This window comes from Tupaia chinensis, unplaced genomic scaffold (assembly GCF_000334495.1).
Source record: "Tupaia chinensis unplaced genomic scaffold, TupChi_1.0 Scaffold000263_1, whole genome shotgun sequence".
Lineage (NCBI taxonomy): Eukaryota > Metazoa > Chordata > Mammalia > Scandentia > Tupaiidae > Tupaia > Tupaia belangeri.
The window spans coordinates 3,835,121-3,847,497 of NW_006159743.1; positions in this window are offsets into that span (position 1 = coordinate 3,835,121).

Consider the following 12,377-nt stretch of genomic DNA (forward strand, 5'->3'; position numbering starts at 1 on the left):
TTGCTCTGTTTCCTTCCTTCCTTTCTTTCTTTTTTTTTTTTTAGGGATGTTTTTGCGTTGGGGTGTGTGTGCTCACCAGAGAGACAGGGATAGAGAGACAGAGAGTGAGAAATCACCCCTCGGAGGGATGGCCAAGCAGCAAACCTTTCCCCTCCATTCTCCTCTGGGATCATGGGAATGCACGCACACATGCCTGGTGTGAGTTTGGGGTCTGGGATTTGAACTGAAGTTGACTATGTGGGAGTCCAGTGACATACCCATTATGCCATCTGCTGGTCCCACTTTGTTTTCTAAATTAGAGGAAAAAAATCATCCTTCTGTGGACCTCAGACAACAAAGCACTGAGACATAATAGCCTCATCTTTTATTCCCAGCTTAATCTATCAGGAGGAAGGAATATCAGAGAAAAATAATTACCGAAAGCCTGCAAAAGACCTGCAGGTATTTTAAGTGGAGAGTAATTTTTTGTTCTGACAAACATATTGACTTATATTTACACATAAACTATGTAATTCAGGGGTTGGCAGGTGGTGTGGTGGTTAAAGGCACTGGACTCCCACATGGCCGACTGCGGCTGAGTCCTGGACCTGCAGGCGTGCTTTCTCACTTTCTCTCTCTCTCTCTCTCTCTCTCTCTGTGTCTCTCTCCTCTCTCTCTCTCACTCCCCTCTCTGCTTGAATTTAAAAACAAATAAATACATACATAAATACATAAATAAATAAAAGAATACATAAAGTTAAATATAATAATTATTAAAAAAAATAAAAACAAATAGATTATGTAATTCAAAATGCCTTTGATAAGTTAAAGCTGCTAAAAGTTCCTGCGGGGGCTGAAAGTTTGCTATTTCTAGGATTACGGAGAGACCAGGCAGCTCTGCTGAGACCAGGCAGTTCCCCCAGTTTGTTCCCTCGACTCAGCTAGCCCATCAATTTTAGATGCTCGGAGACCAGCACAACGAAAGCCAGCCCCTTGCCTTTCAGTCACAGCCCTTTGGCAAAAGAATAAAAAGGAGGCCAGCCTTAAGAGTTATAGCTTCTAATGTCTTGGCTGCCCCTTAATAAGTATGTATTCAGAGCACATCCACAATAGTTCCACTGACATTGTTACTAATATAGAACAAGTCAAAATACAAAGAATTTTAAATGGTTCAAATTCTTTAAAAATGATTTTGGAACCGTTTCTTCTTCTAAACCGGAGTCTCCTGCTGCTCCTGTTGGTAGTGAGATCTCTAAAGTACCAGACAATAGTGACCGTGATAAATGGTCTTCATAGTCAAAGGTGCCCTGAGTGAAAAGCAAAAGCACAAAAAGCCGGTCTCACTTGTGTGATGCCAGTCTTGGAGACAATCAGTGTCTGTGCATGTACTTTTAAAGCCAGATCTTTTAAGTTGATTGTTAAGCAGTTAACTGTTAATACTTCGAAGCACCCATTTTTTGTTAGTGTAGAGTTGATACTGAAAACCTTTTATGCTACTGTAAATCCAGTGCTTTCTTTGACTGGGCTTAAATAACCCAATTACTGCCTTACATTAAAAAAAAATACATTATTATTAAATTTGCATGCGCTCACCCGAAAGAGACAGAGTGAGAGATGGAAAATGAGAAAGCATTTCTCCAGGAAGAATGGTTACATCATAATCCCTTCTCCTGCATTTTCCTCTTGGTACATTGGGCACATACCTGGTGTGTTTTTCAAGCCTCCTGTCCAGGACTCAAACCATGCAGTCGGCCAGTGGGATCCACCGTGCCACCAGCTTACTCAAATTATTACCGCCTTTTGACATAAAAAAGTTTAAGCTTCTAGAAGGCTTAGAAAAATAGATATTTCCAATAATTATAGAAAAAAATATTCACTGTAATTGACATTAATGTATGTTTTACATACTATAATGCTTCTAGTTCTTAATAAGTCCTTATAAGTAAAATGAAGAGAGAGAACTTTTATTCACTAGACCACAAATAAAAATCCCATCTTTCCTTTACTGATTTTGGGGGGATATTGTATTTTGCTATAAATGCCTGGCTAAGGTTTTTTTCACTCAAGTTTGAAGTTCTGGAGGCTAATCAGAGAAAAGTTTAGAAAGGTTACTTTGTTAGTAACTAAATATGTTGTTCTATTATGTATCAAAAGAGGTGAATTTATATTAAGTTGTACATTATAAAAAAAAATAGAAGAAAGAGAAAAGGAAGAACTGTTAAGTTAGCAACTCTCTCCCCAAATCCCACTATAGTATAAAATTACATCAAAAGTATTATGGTATTACACCACTTCCTACATCAATAAAATGCCAGTTTGACATATTATAAAGAAAAATCAGTTACACTTCAATAAGCCCAACTCTCTAGAAAGAAAAGAAAGTGAGAGGTATAGAGTATGCCTCATCCACAACAAGTCATCAGAGACCACAGAGCCATATAATTCTGCTATGCCACAGCAGTCTTTATTTCAAAAGGAGGGGTTCCCAGCACAAGAAATCTAGCTTTCTTCCGTGCTACATTTCAATAGTGTGTCAAGACAGACAGGCAACTCCTAGGAATAAATTGCAAAATCAGAGTGGACTCATGGTCTTCTGTGCTATTTTATTCTCCCATTCCATTCCTGTTTGCACGCCTATCTGGAATCTAACTTGTATTTCAATATTCATAATAAGCTTTTTGCTTGCATAATAAAGATAGCCTTCTTAAAGACCCTAGGACTGCCAACATTTGATCATTAGAAAACTAAAATGTGGGCTTTGCTTGTCTTCGATTTATAGCACCTGAAGTGCAAGCATAGATGCCAACTGTAAATTTACTATTCATTGAAACCCTGGAAGAATGAAGAGGTATAAATAATCAGACAACTCTAGATAGATAATAAATCTGCTTCTGGCTTTCTCTCTTCTTACTGAAGTTTCATAAGGAAACCCAGGATACTGTGGGGGCATGTCCCTGATCTTTGAAGTTGACATGAAGGGGATAGCCATTCACATCCAGAAAAAAATCGGAGAAGAATATTAGAATGCATGGGCTATTTCTCAGATCCAAGAGATATTTATTTATTTATTTTTGGCCTATTTTATTTTGGGGTGGGGTTATGTCCGATAGTCCTCGGGAATAAGGAATGACATTCTTGTGATATAATATTTGATCATTTCTAGTGGCGATTACTTTGACACCAGGTATCTTACATTCTGTAGCCCTGCAGCTTTTCAGATCTCATTGCTATCTTTGAGATAAAAAACAAATCAGGCCCCATCGTTGATCTTACGAACACTTCCTCTACTTAGTCACACAAGAGTTCAGAAAAGAAACTTCATCTATGGGGAGATAAAACTGTGTTCATGGAAAAGTTAACTGTTAAGGTAGGTTTGGAAAATGACTAGTATATCTTTGATAGAGTTGCAAAGTCAGTACACGTGAACAATGACACTTGAGATAAATTAGTTGGACTGACCACTGGAGAGCTGTGGGACAACAAGATGAAGAGTGAGTTTTAGGCTTTACTGTACGGTGTCTTGACAATGAGAGGGACATTTATTTTTTTATTCAGCATGCAGTGGTTTGAAGGAAGCAGGGGCTGAGCAATAATGATGCCAGGTAACTTGGTTGTGCAAAGATTAGTTTAGCTATAGCGTTCAGGAGAACTACGAGGGGGAGAGAGGAGATGAGGAAATCGATGGAAGTGAAAGGTATGAAGCCTAACTATACTTTTACTGTAATAGATGGAATAATTGCTGTACTTCTTTGCTCAAGTTGCTATCTCTGCCTTGCCTGCTCATTTTCTATAGCCCCAATTCAGCTACAGAAGAATAATTCCATACTCCAAAGTACAATTCGTATCTTAGTGTTTACCAAGAACCTTTGAGATGTTCAAAAGAACTCTCTAATGCTTTTATATTTTTGTAATTATAAGGTGTATGCCTCCTGGAAGGCCATCATAATCATATCAAATGTCCGAATACAGTAACACAAAAGTTTTATATCATGCTGGTTATTTTCAGATGAATTTATCTTATATAATCAGAAGGACAGAGTTTTCTTTAAAACTTTTCAAACTTTTAAAGAGATTTGTGGGGCAGGACCATGGCACTGAGGTAAAACATGATGTCTGCAAGGTTGATCCACATGGTAGGGTTCCAAGTTCGTGTCTAGAGACCTCCTTCTGTGCAGTGGGCATGAGTGTGCCCATGATCTGGGGCTAGGTTGTGGCATTATGGCATGCTGTCTTTTCCTCTGTTTCTCTCTTGCTCTTCTGTTTGTCTCACCCATGGAAAATATAAATACATTTCTTTAAAAGCAGAGATTTGCACATAGCAAGTTTAATTAAATTAAACCATTGAATTTTTTCCCCAAGATGTTTAAATCTAATAAATCTAAATGTAAGTATGCATAATATAAAAAGGTTGAATTCATAATTATGTATTCTCACATAGAATTGGGTTAAGCATTATGATATTGAATAAATAATTTTAGAATAAACCACTTTAGGGGCCAGCAGGTGCATCCTGGTTAATAGTGTTGTACTCCCACATGGCTGATAGTGGTTCAAGTCCTGTACCTGTTGGCTTCCTTTCTCACTTTCTCTCTCTCTTTCTCTCCCTCTCTCTCTCCCTAATCAAACTAGAAAACAATAATAATAAATAAAATTAAATAAAATAATTCTTTTAAAAAACTACTTTATAGATGTAAATTTAAGTATCATGACTGATTTTCACCAGAGAATCACCAAAGGCATTAGGTAGTTGAAAACCATGGTAACAAAGAAAGCTAAAACTTTAATTCTAAATATGAGTATATACCCATTATTAATTTAAATACCTCTCCACTTCACATATATCTTTCTTTACCTGCTTTATGATGCTGGAGCTGGGTCCCATAAACCTCTCTCCTTTGTCAGTAGCACATGATAATAAATGGTGTTAGATGAATCCCTTAGGGAGTTTCACTACTATCCTAATACCTGTTTCCCAGTCTCACCAGCACCACAGCAGAAGAGCAGACAGCTCCCTCAGGTCACAGGAAGCACTTTGTTGGACTTTTACAGCTGCGCCATTATAGTGGGTTCCCAGCTAATTGTGCCTGTTTCCTGGGGATGGTAGGCTGTCATGCCTCACTGAACTTCTCTGTCATTCACAGGGTCCTCAATCACTTCTAGCTGATGAAGGCTGAATATCAGCTTTGTGCTAGAGGGTTGGAGGACTGGGCTCCCATGGTATCCTTTTGTGTTCTTTCCCTCATCCCTGGAGACAATATCCCCAAACTCTGCCATGTCTGCATTCTTTAGGGTTCTCTTTACCACCCATCTCGACTCTTTTTTCTTAAGGCAGAGTCTTGCTGTGTCACATTCTTCCTGTCTCGGCCACCTTAGTCACCTGGACCACTACCTGCACCACCACAGCAGGCTCTTTCAGACCAGGTCTCACTATGTTGGGCAGCCTCGAGCTTGGGCTCTCCCTGCCTAGCCTCCCTGAGTCACTGGGGTTATGAGTACACCACCACATCCACCCTTTAGATTGGACCTGGCATCAATCCTGTACCTGTTGGCTTCCTTTCTCACTTTCTCTCTCTCTTTCTCTCCCTCTCTCTCTCCCTAATCAAACTAGAAAACAATAATAATAAATAAAATTAAATAAAATAATTCTTTTAAAAAACTACTTTATAGATGTAAATTTAAGTATCATGACTGATTTTCACCAGAGAATCACCAAAGGCATTAGGTAGTTGAAAACCATGGTAACAAAGAAAGCTAAAACTTTAATTCTAAATATGAGTATATACCCATTATTAATTTAAATACCTCTCCACTTCACATATATCTTTCTTTACCTGCTTTATGATGCTGGAGCTGGGTCCCATAAACCTCTCTCCTTTGTCAGTAGCACATGATAATAAATGGTGTTAGATGAATCCCTTAGGGAGTTTCACTACTATCCTAATACCTGTTTCCCAGTCTCACCAGCACCACAGCAGAAGAGCAGACAGCTCCCTCAGGTCACAGGAAGCACTTTGTTGGACTTTTACAGCTGCGCCATTATAGTGGGTTCCCAGCTAATTGTGCCTGTTTCCTGGGGATGGTAGGCTGTCATGCCTCACTGAACTTCTCTGTCATTCACAGGGTCCTCAATCACTTCTAGCTGATGAAGGCTGAATATCAGCTTTGTGCTAGAGGGTTGGAGGACTGGGCTCCCATGGTATCCTTTTGTGTTCTTTCCCTCATCCCTGGAGACAATATCCCCAAACTCTGCCATGTCTGCATTCTTTAGGGTTCTCTTTACCACCCATCTCGACTCTTTTTTCTTAAGGCAGAGTCTTGCTGTGTCACATTCTTACTGTCTCGGCCACCTTAGTCACCTGGACCACTACCTGCACCACCACAGCAGGCTCTTTCAGACCAGGTCTCACTATGTTGGGCAGCCTCGAGCTTGGGCTCTCCCTGCCTAGCCTCCCTGAGTCACTGGGGTTATGAGTACACCACCACATCCACCCTTTAGATTGGACCTGGCATCAAACCTGGGCCTCCCACGTGGTCCCAGCTCATGGAGCACAGTGTCTCAGCAGAACAAGTTTCTGCTGTGGGGTTCTATTGCTTTCTAGTAGTGAATCCTCCGTTACCAGTCTGATACTTTTTAATATTACATTTTCCTGGTCCAAATTACAGGGTTTATTTTATTTTATTTTATTTTTGTCAACGTACTCTAATTTCTGCAGTCCATCAGGGAATTTTCAGGAGATAGACAACTTTATAAGAGGCATAAGATGTTCATATTCCAGTATTAGATAAACATACAGGATATGTATGTTCTTCAAATGAAAGGACTTGAAATCCTTGTGGCACCTATATTCTTTCCAAGAAGTTCTGTAAGTGAATATCCATGTTTTAAATATATGTTTGCATCACTCTGAACACAAATGAATAAAGACTTTTGCAGACTCAGGAATCTTTTTTTTTTTTTAAATGTGATGAGGTGACTCAGAACTTTAAGGGTTAAGAGCCTAGATACTTTATTTTGCAGACAATTTATACCATCTTAAGCAGGGAGTGGGGTGAATGTTTTCTGTATGCTACATGAGAAACAGCAGGTTCTTAAAGAAAGAATTAACTTGTGCAAGCCAATATTGTAATCTGGGGAAAACAATCTTATGGCTCTTGGTAGGACATTGCATACATTCTTTCCTGTTGGGTCTGTCCGGAGATTATGGATCCACACACGCCAGCCTCTGTCTAGTGTTCTGGATTTCATGCTCCCAAGACTGCCCCAACTGATTGTTATACAATGTGTTAATGCATTCAATCTTAATTTTCTCTTGCTTAGATCCTCGTTCTATTATGCGGTTCCCAGCATTTCCTCATTTTTGTTCAAAAAATAGGCGGACTTATGAGAGCCATTGCAAGGGCAGTTCATCTCTGCTGTTTTCTTTTCCAGAACCTGTAGACACCACATCAATGATAGCCATAATCGCAAGCAGTAAAGTGGTTGGATTTGGGGAACTTTTCCCTCCCTCAAGGTCTGTTCTGCTTGTTGAGTCAGCTTCTTCATTTGCTCCCACGTCAGATTCTGCCCTCTTGGTCTTGGGGGTGACGACCACCACCATCTTGGTTAACGACATTGCCCAATGGGTGTGGGGTGCACATGGGACCATGTTCTCTTCTGGCTCACGTCTAACTTTCAACAATTTAGTAGAACTCCACCAAGTCTCTCTGGTCTTAGCAGGCTGGGAAGTCCCTTTGCTGTTCTCAAGCCTCTGTGTCTTCGTTTGATTTTCAGTGGTGTTTCAATGCCTCCTTCTTCATACAAGTCCCTGTTTGGGCACCAGCTGAGCCAGGAGTGCACCTCACTCAGCTCCCGGAGCCTCAAAGCCCTTCCTCAGCCTTTCACCTTTTAGTCTCTAGACACTCTCCTCCCAGGCTCAGTGGTCTTATGTGCTTTCAGTGACTGAGGCATCTGGCAATATTTGCTTCTCCCAAAACAAATACTCTAGGTAGATAGTGACCAAATCAATTGATCAATCAAATTTTTTGACAGAATAATGAATCATGATTAATAGGTAATATGTAATATAGGACCCACTAAGAGAAGAGCATAAGTGAAAGCCATGAGATAGTGGGAAGCATAAGTAAGTAGAAAACACAAGGTATAAAATATCTTTACTTGCCCTCCAAGCATCCTACTCTTCTCTTTCTTTCTTTCCTATTATGATTTAAATTTTGGAATTGTATTAAATACTTTTCTTCTCCAATGGACTCTGAGCTTCTCAAGATCTGTGTTTGTCTTGCTTTCATGGATCCCCAGTATCTAGCATAGAAATGGGTACTCGATATATATTTGGTGAATGAATTAATTATCCAATGTCAATAGAGTGCAGTTATATCAAGGATCACAGAATAATATTCTCAAAACATGTAATGGTACAAGTATGGGGAATGACAGCTGAGAGTTATGTTGAGAGTTGAATGACAGAAGGGTTTCCACCAAGGTAAGTTCTTTGGGCACTCCATAGTATCCTAAATGCTTGCTCTAGTTCAAGCAACATACTTGTCACTATGAACCCTAGATGATTTACAGTGAGGGTGATTCATGGCACTATTACTTCCCCAGGTACTTTTGCGATTTATTGGAGGAAGATCTTGCCCTTGGCTTGATTCCTTGCCATCAAATTCTCAACTTTGCATTCTCATTTTAAGTAATTTAGTTGCTCAATATGGGGACGTCTCTGTATTCATACTTTACTCAACACTCAGTGGGTATGCATTATATAGTGTGGTAATACAGGGGTCAGACATTTAAGTGGGAGAGAGAAAACGAGGCATTCTCTTGAACTTTGACTCTCCCTTATCTCTGTGCTTCTATCCCATGTATGTGTGTGTGTGTGTGTTTGTGTGTGTGTGTGTATTCTTTTTTGAATAAACTATCAATGATTAAAGATCATCTACTTGTAGTATTACTATTTCTAGGAAGATCAATAGGTCAATAGATTTTATATCCATGCATCTGTGTTACTTATGAATTCCTGCTCCTGAAACTTCAACAGTTCTACTGGTTTTAGGCCTAACTTCTAGCCCCAGTGACATAGGTAATAATAGAAAGCCCTGGGGACTCCTGAACCCTTGTAGAAATCCATTATAGCTATAGAATATTCAGGACACACAAGGATCATTTTATTATATACTCTCCTTTATTATAATTTTGCTTAATGGCTTACTTTTGATCATTTGAAAAGCCTTGATCACTTGAAGCTATTGTGACAGATGATGACACTTGTAGATATCCTTGTTTTAGAAGCTGATAGACTGATTCTGAAAACTCTGCATTTGTATTTGGTATAATTTTTAGTAGATTAAATGCAATCCTGGCTCTTGTTCTATCCCTGGTAATTAAGGAAAATGATGAGTGTAAATATTAGTCATAATATGTATTAACTCATATTAGACAAAAGTTTAGTGAAATTTTAATATATGCCTTCATGTATTATAAGGAAAGGAATGTAATTTATAAGTCTATACAAATAACACATTGGAAATCCCACTAAACTGTGATATGCCTTAAGTCAGCCATGATTGAAATTGCATTTGACAGGGAGAAAAACAGTGTTTCTCCTTCCAACAACTCCCTGCGATGTCATCCTGGCATGGTTGGGTAGTAGTGAGTGCCAGCTGAGGACCCTTCCCTCCTCTGTGTCACCATCTGGCTTCAGTTCCACTTCAATCAGTTTCTATTGGCTTTCTGATTTATGCTGGAATTCACAGGCAAGACATAAAGGAAGTTTGCCCATACAGGAGAAAGATAACCCTCTTTCTCCTCATTTTTGTCCCTTTGAAACTTGCAAAGAGAAAATTTGTACTCTGAAACCTTTACCCCACTTAAGTTTCAGCAACAGTAAAATAGGTAACCGTGCCTACACAATCTGAAGAGCTCTTTTGCCAGAATAAGTCAGTATTATCTCCCCTTTTGTTCTACAATGTGATCAGGATTTTTCCTTTACTGTATATCAAGTGTTAACTGTCCTCTGCAAATAGATGATATTGTCTGCCTTGATTAATTTTAGTTCACTTTGAGGACCTTTCTTTTTAACCTTGAGTTTATGCTATTTTGTTTTAAAAATGAGATATCATTCTATATTTACTTTAGGGATCTCCACAGTGGAACATTGTGTGTTGACATTGTTATAAAAGATGAGCTGGATAAATTCCTACAAAAACCACATAATTTCAGGTTTCTACTCACTCAGCAAAATCAGGAGTAATACAAAAGCTGGCTTTCAAAACAATTTAGCATAGAGTACAAGTCCTCCAAAAAGGATAAAATAGAAGGTTATTCACCTCTCTTTAATCACAGCATGGTGCTAATCAGCTATTCATTATAATGTACCATTAGAAGAGATACTGCTAACACCACTCTACTTAATGGTCAATTGGTTTTTCCATTAGAATCCCATTTTCAGGGTTTAATATATCAACATTCCACCTTTTAGCAGATCTGAAATTATGTATACAGCTTTGAGGCCTCTAAATAAGACTTGAAACAAATTACATTTTGTATCTCAGTAATCTCTGCTTTTTTAACAATATACGTATGTCTAGCTTCCTTGCAATTATTCAACAACTATTTATTAATCATCTTTTATGTTCTGGGAACTTACAAATCCTCTGGAGGATTGACTGTCTGGTGAATGTTCATGTGGGGTAGAATTTTAGAGCTGATTTGAACCAGTTAGTTGAGATAACCTATTCTGTGTTCTCCAGTTTTTAAAAATGTCATGGTTTAAAATGCTATGTCATTTTCCTTGAATATGGTCAAGTTGAATATGGCTCCTGATCCAGCTATCTTTTCTAGTATAAGATGTACCCTACACTGAATGAGGATCCAGGTGTCAGCATATATGAACGTAGAGGGAATTTCAGGAAATTTGGGCTGTTTATCTGTAGGAATCTATAGCACAGGATGCCTAATTATCACTTCACATACTTTTTTTCTTTTTTAATTGTCAGAGGGCATGTGTACTCACCAGAAACAGAGAGATAGAGGAGAACACACTCTTCAGTGGGGCCTGGTTATACCACAATCCCTTTTCTTCCATTTCCTCTTCCATTGGGGATTTTGGGCACACATGCACATGTGCCTGACATGTTTTCTGAGCCACTGGGTCCAGGACTCAAACTGCAAGGTCAACCCTGTGGAATTCAGCCACCTTGACCACCATGCCACGGGCACCCAGTGTGTTTTTGAGTCCTCTAGAGCTGAGATTTGAGCCAATGTTGGCTATGAGGAATCTGGCCCCCTTAACCACTAGGCTATGGGGTCAGGTTTAGGAACCAACATCTTCAAAAAAGACTGTGGGTTAACAAGGAAAGAATTGTTTAAGAGAAGAAACGTTGTAGGTAACAGCCACAGTCAACAATCAGCAGGCAAACCAGCACAGCAGAAAGGAGAATAAAGGAGAATAAAAGTCATGTCTCTGCTACGAATTTCTTAAACATCGTTAGTCTTGCCTCAGACCAAGAAACCCACAGATAGAATAACAGATCTGTGATTGTGAGTCCAAATGTATGCCCCAATATATGCATGTGTATTGCCAGAATATGTGGTCATTTTCAAGCATTCTGTCATCAAAACCCTATAAGCATGAATCTCACAGAATTTACAGTTGTTCCTATTCAACCAGGCCTGGGAGGGAAAATGTACTTTCTAGATATTGAAATATATGTGAAGTTCAAAAACTACTAAAAAAAAAAAAACCTCTGACTTCCATGTTCCTAGAACCTTGAGGAAGAAATGAGATAGTACGTCTGTTTCTCGCCTTAATTCAATGAGGTATTTGATTTTCAACTACTGTCTCAGCACTGTATTAAAACCCTGTTACTAGGGAATAAAAGAAAATTACCTGTAATCCCCTTTCCTCAGAAAGCATGTTATTATAATGGATTTTTCACTTTAGTCTGCCTTAGCTGCTGTCTGGAGAGAACTTCATGTGCTTTAGAGCACCTGAGCTGCTAAACCACCTCGCCGGCAGGCGATGCTCTCCGGCTCCAGTGGAAGGAACAGAACTGCTCTTACCGTTTACTTGGATCTGAAGAAAAGGCAGAGAGCTTGTGGATTAAAGAAAACTACCTGTTATGGAATTCATAGCTTGGGACAGGTGACAGGGAAGCAAGCTGTTAGTGAGACAAACTTTGGATGATTATCCTACAATATAGCAGCTTTTCCAAAAGATACTCCTATATCTGAAGCTATTGTTCTATCACGAAAAATATCATTTGAATCTGGTACATATGGTGGTCCCATAAATTAGGAAAGATATATACATAAATATATATATGCATATATATACATATACATATATATGCATATACATATATATATATATATACACACACACACACAGACGCATATATAT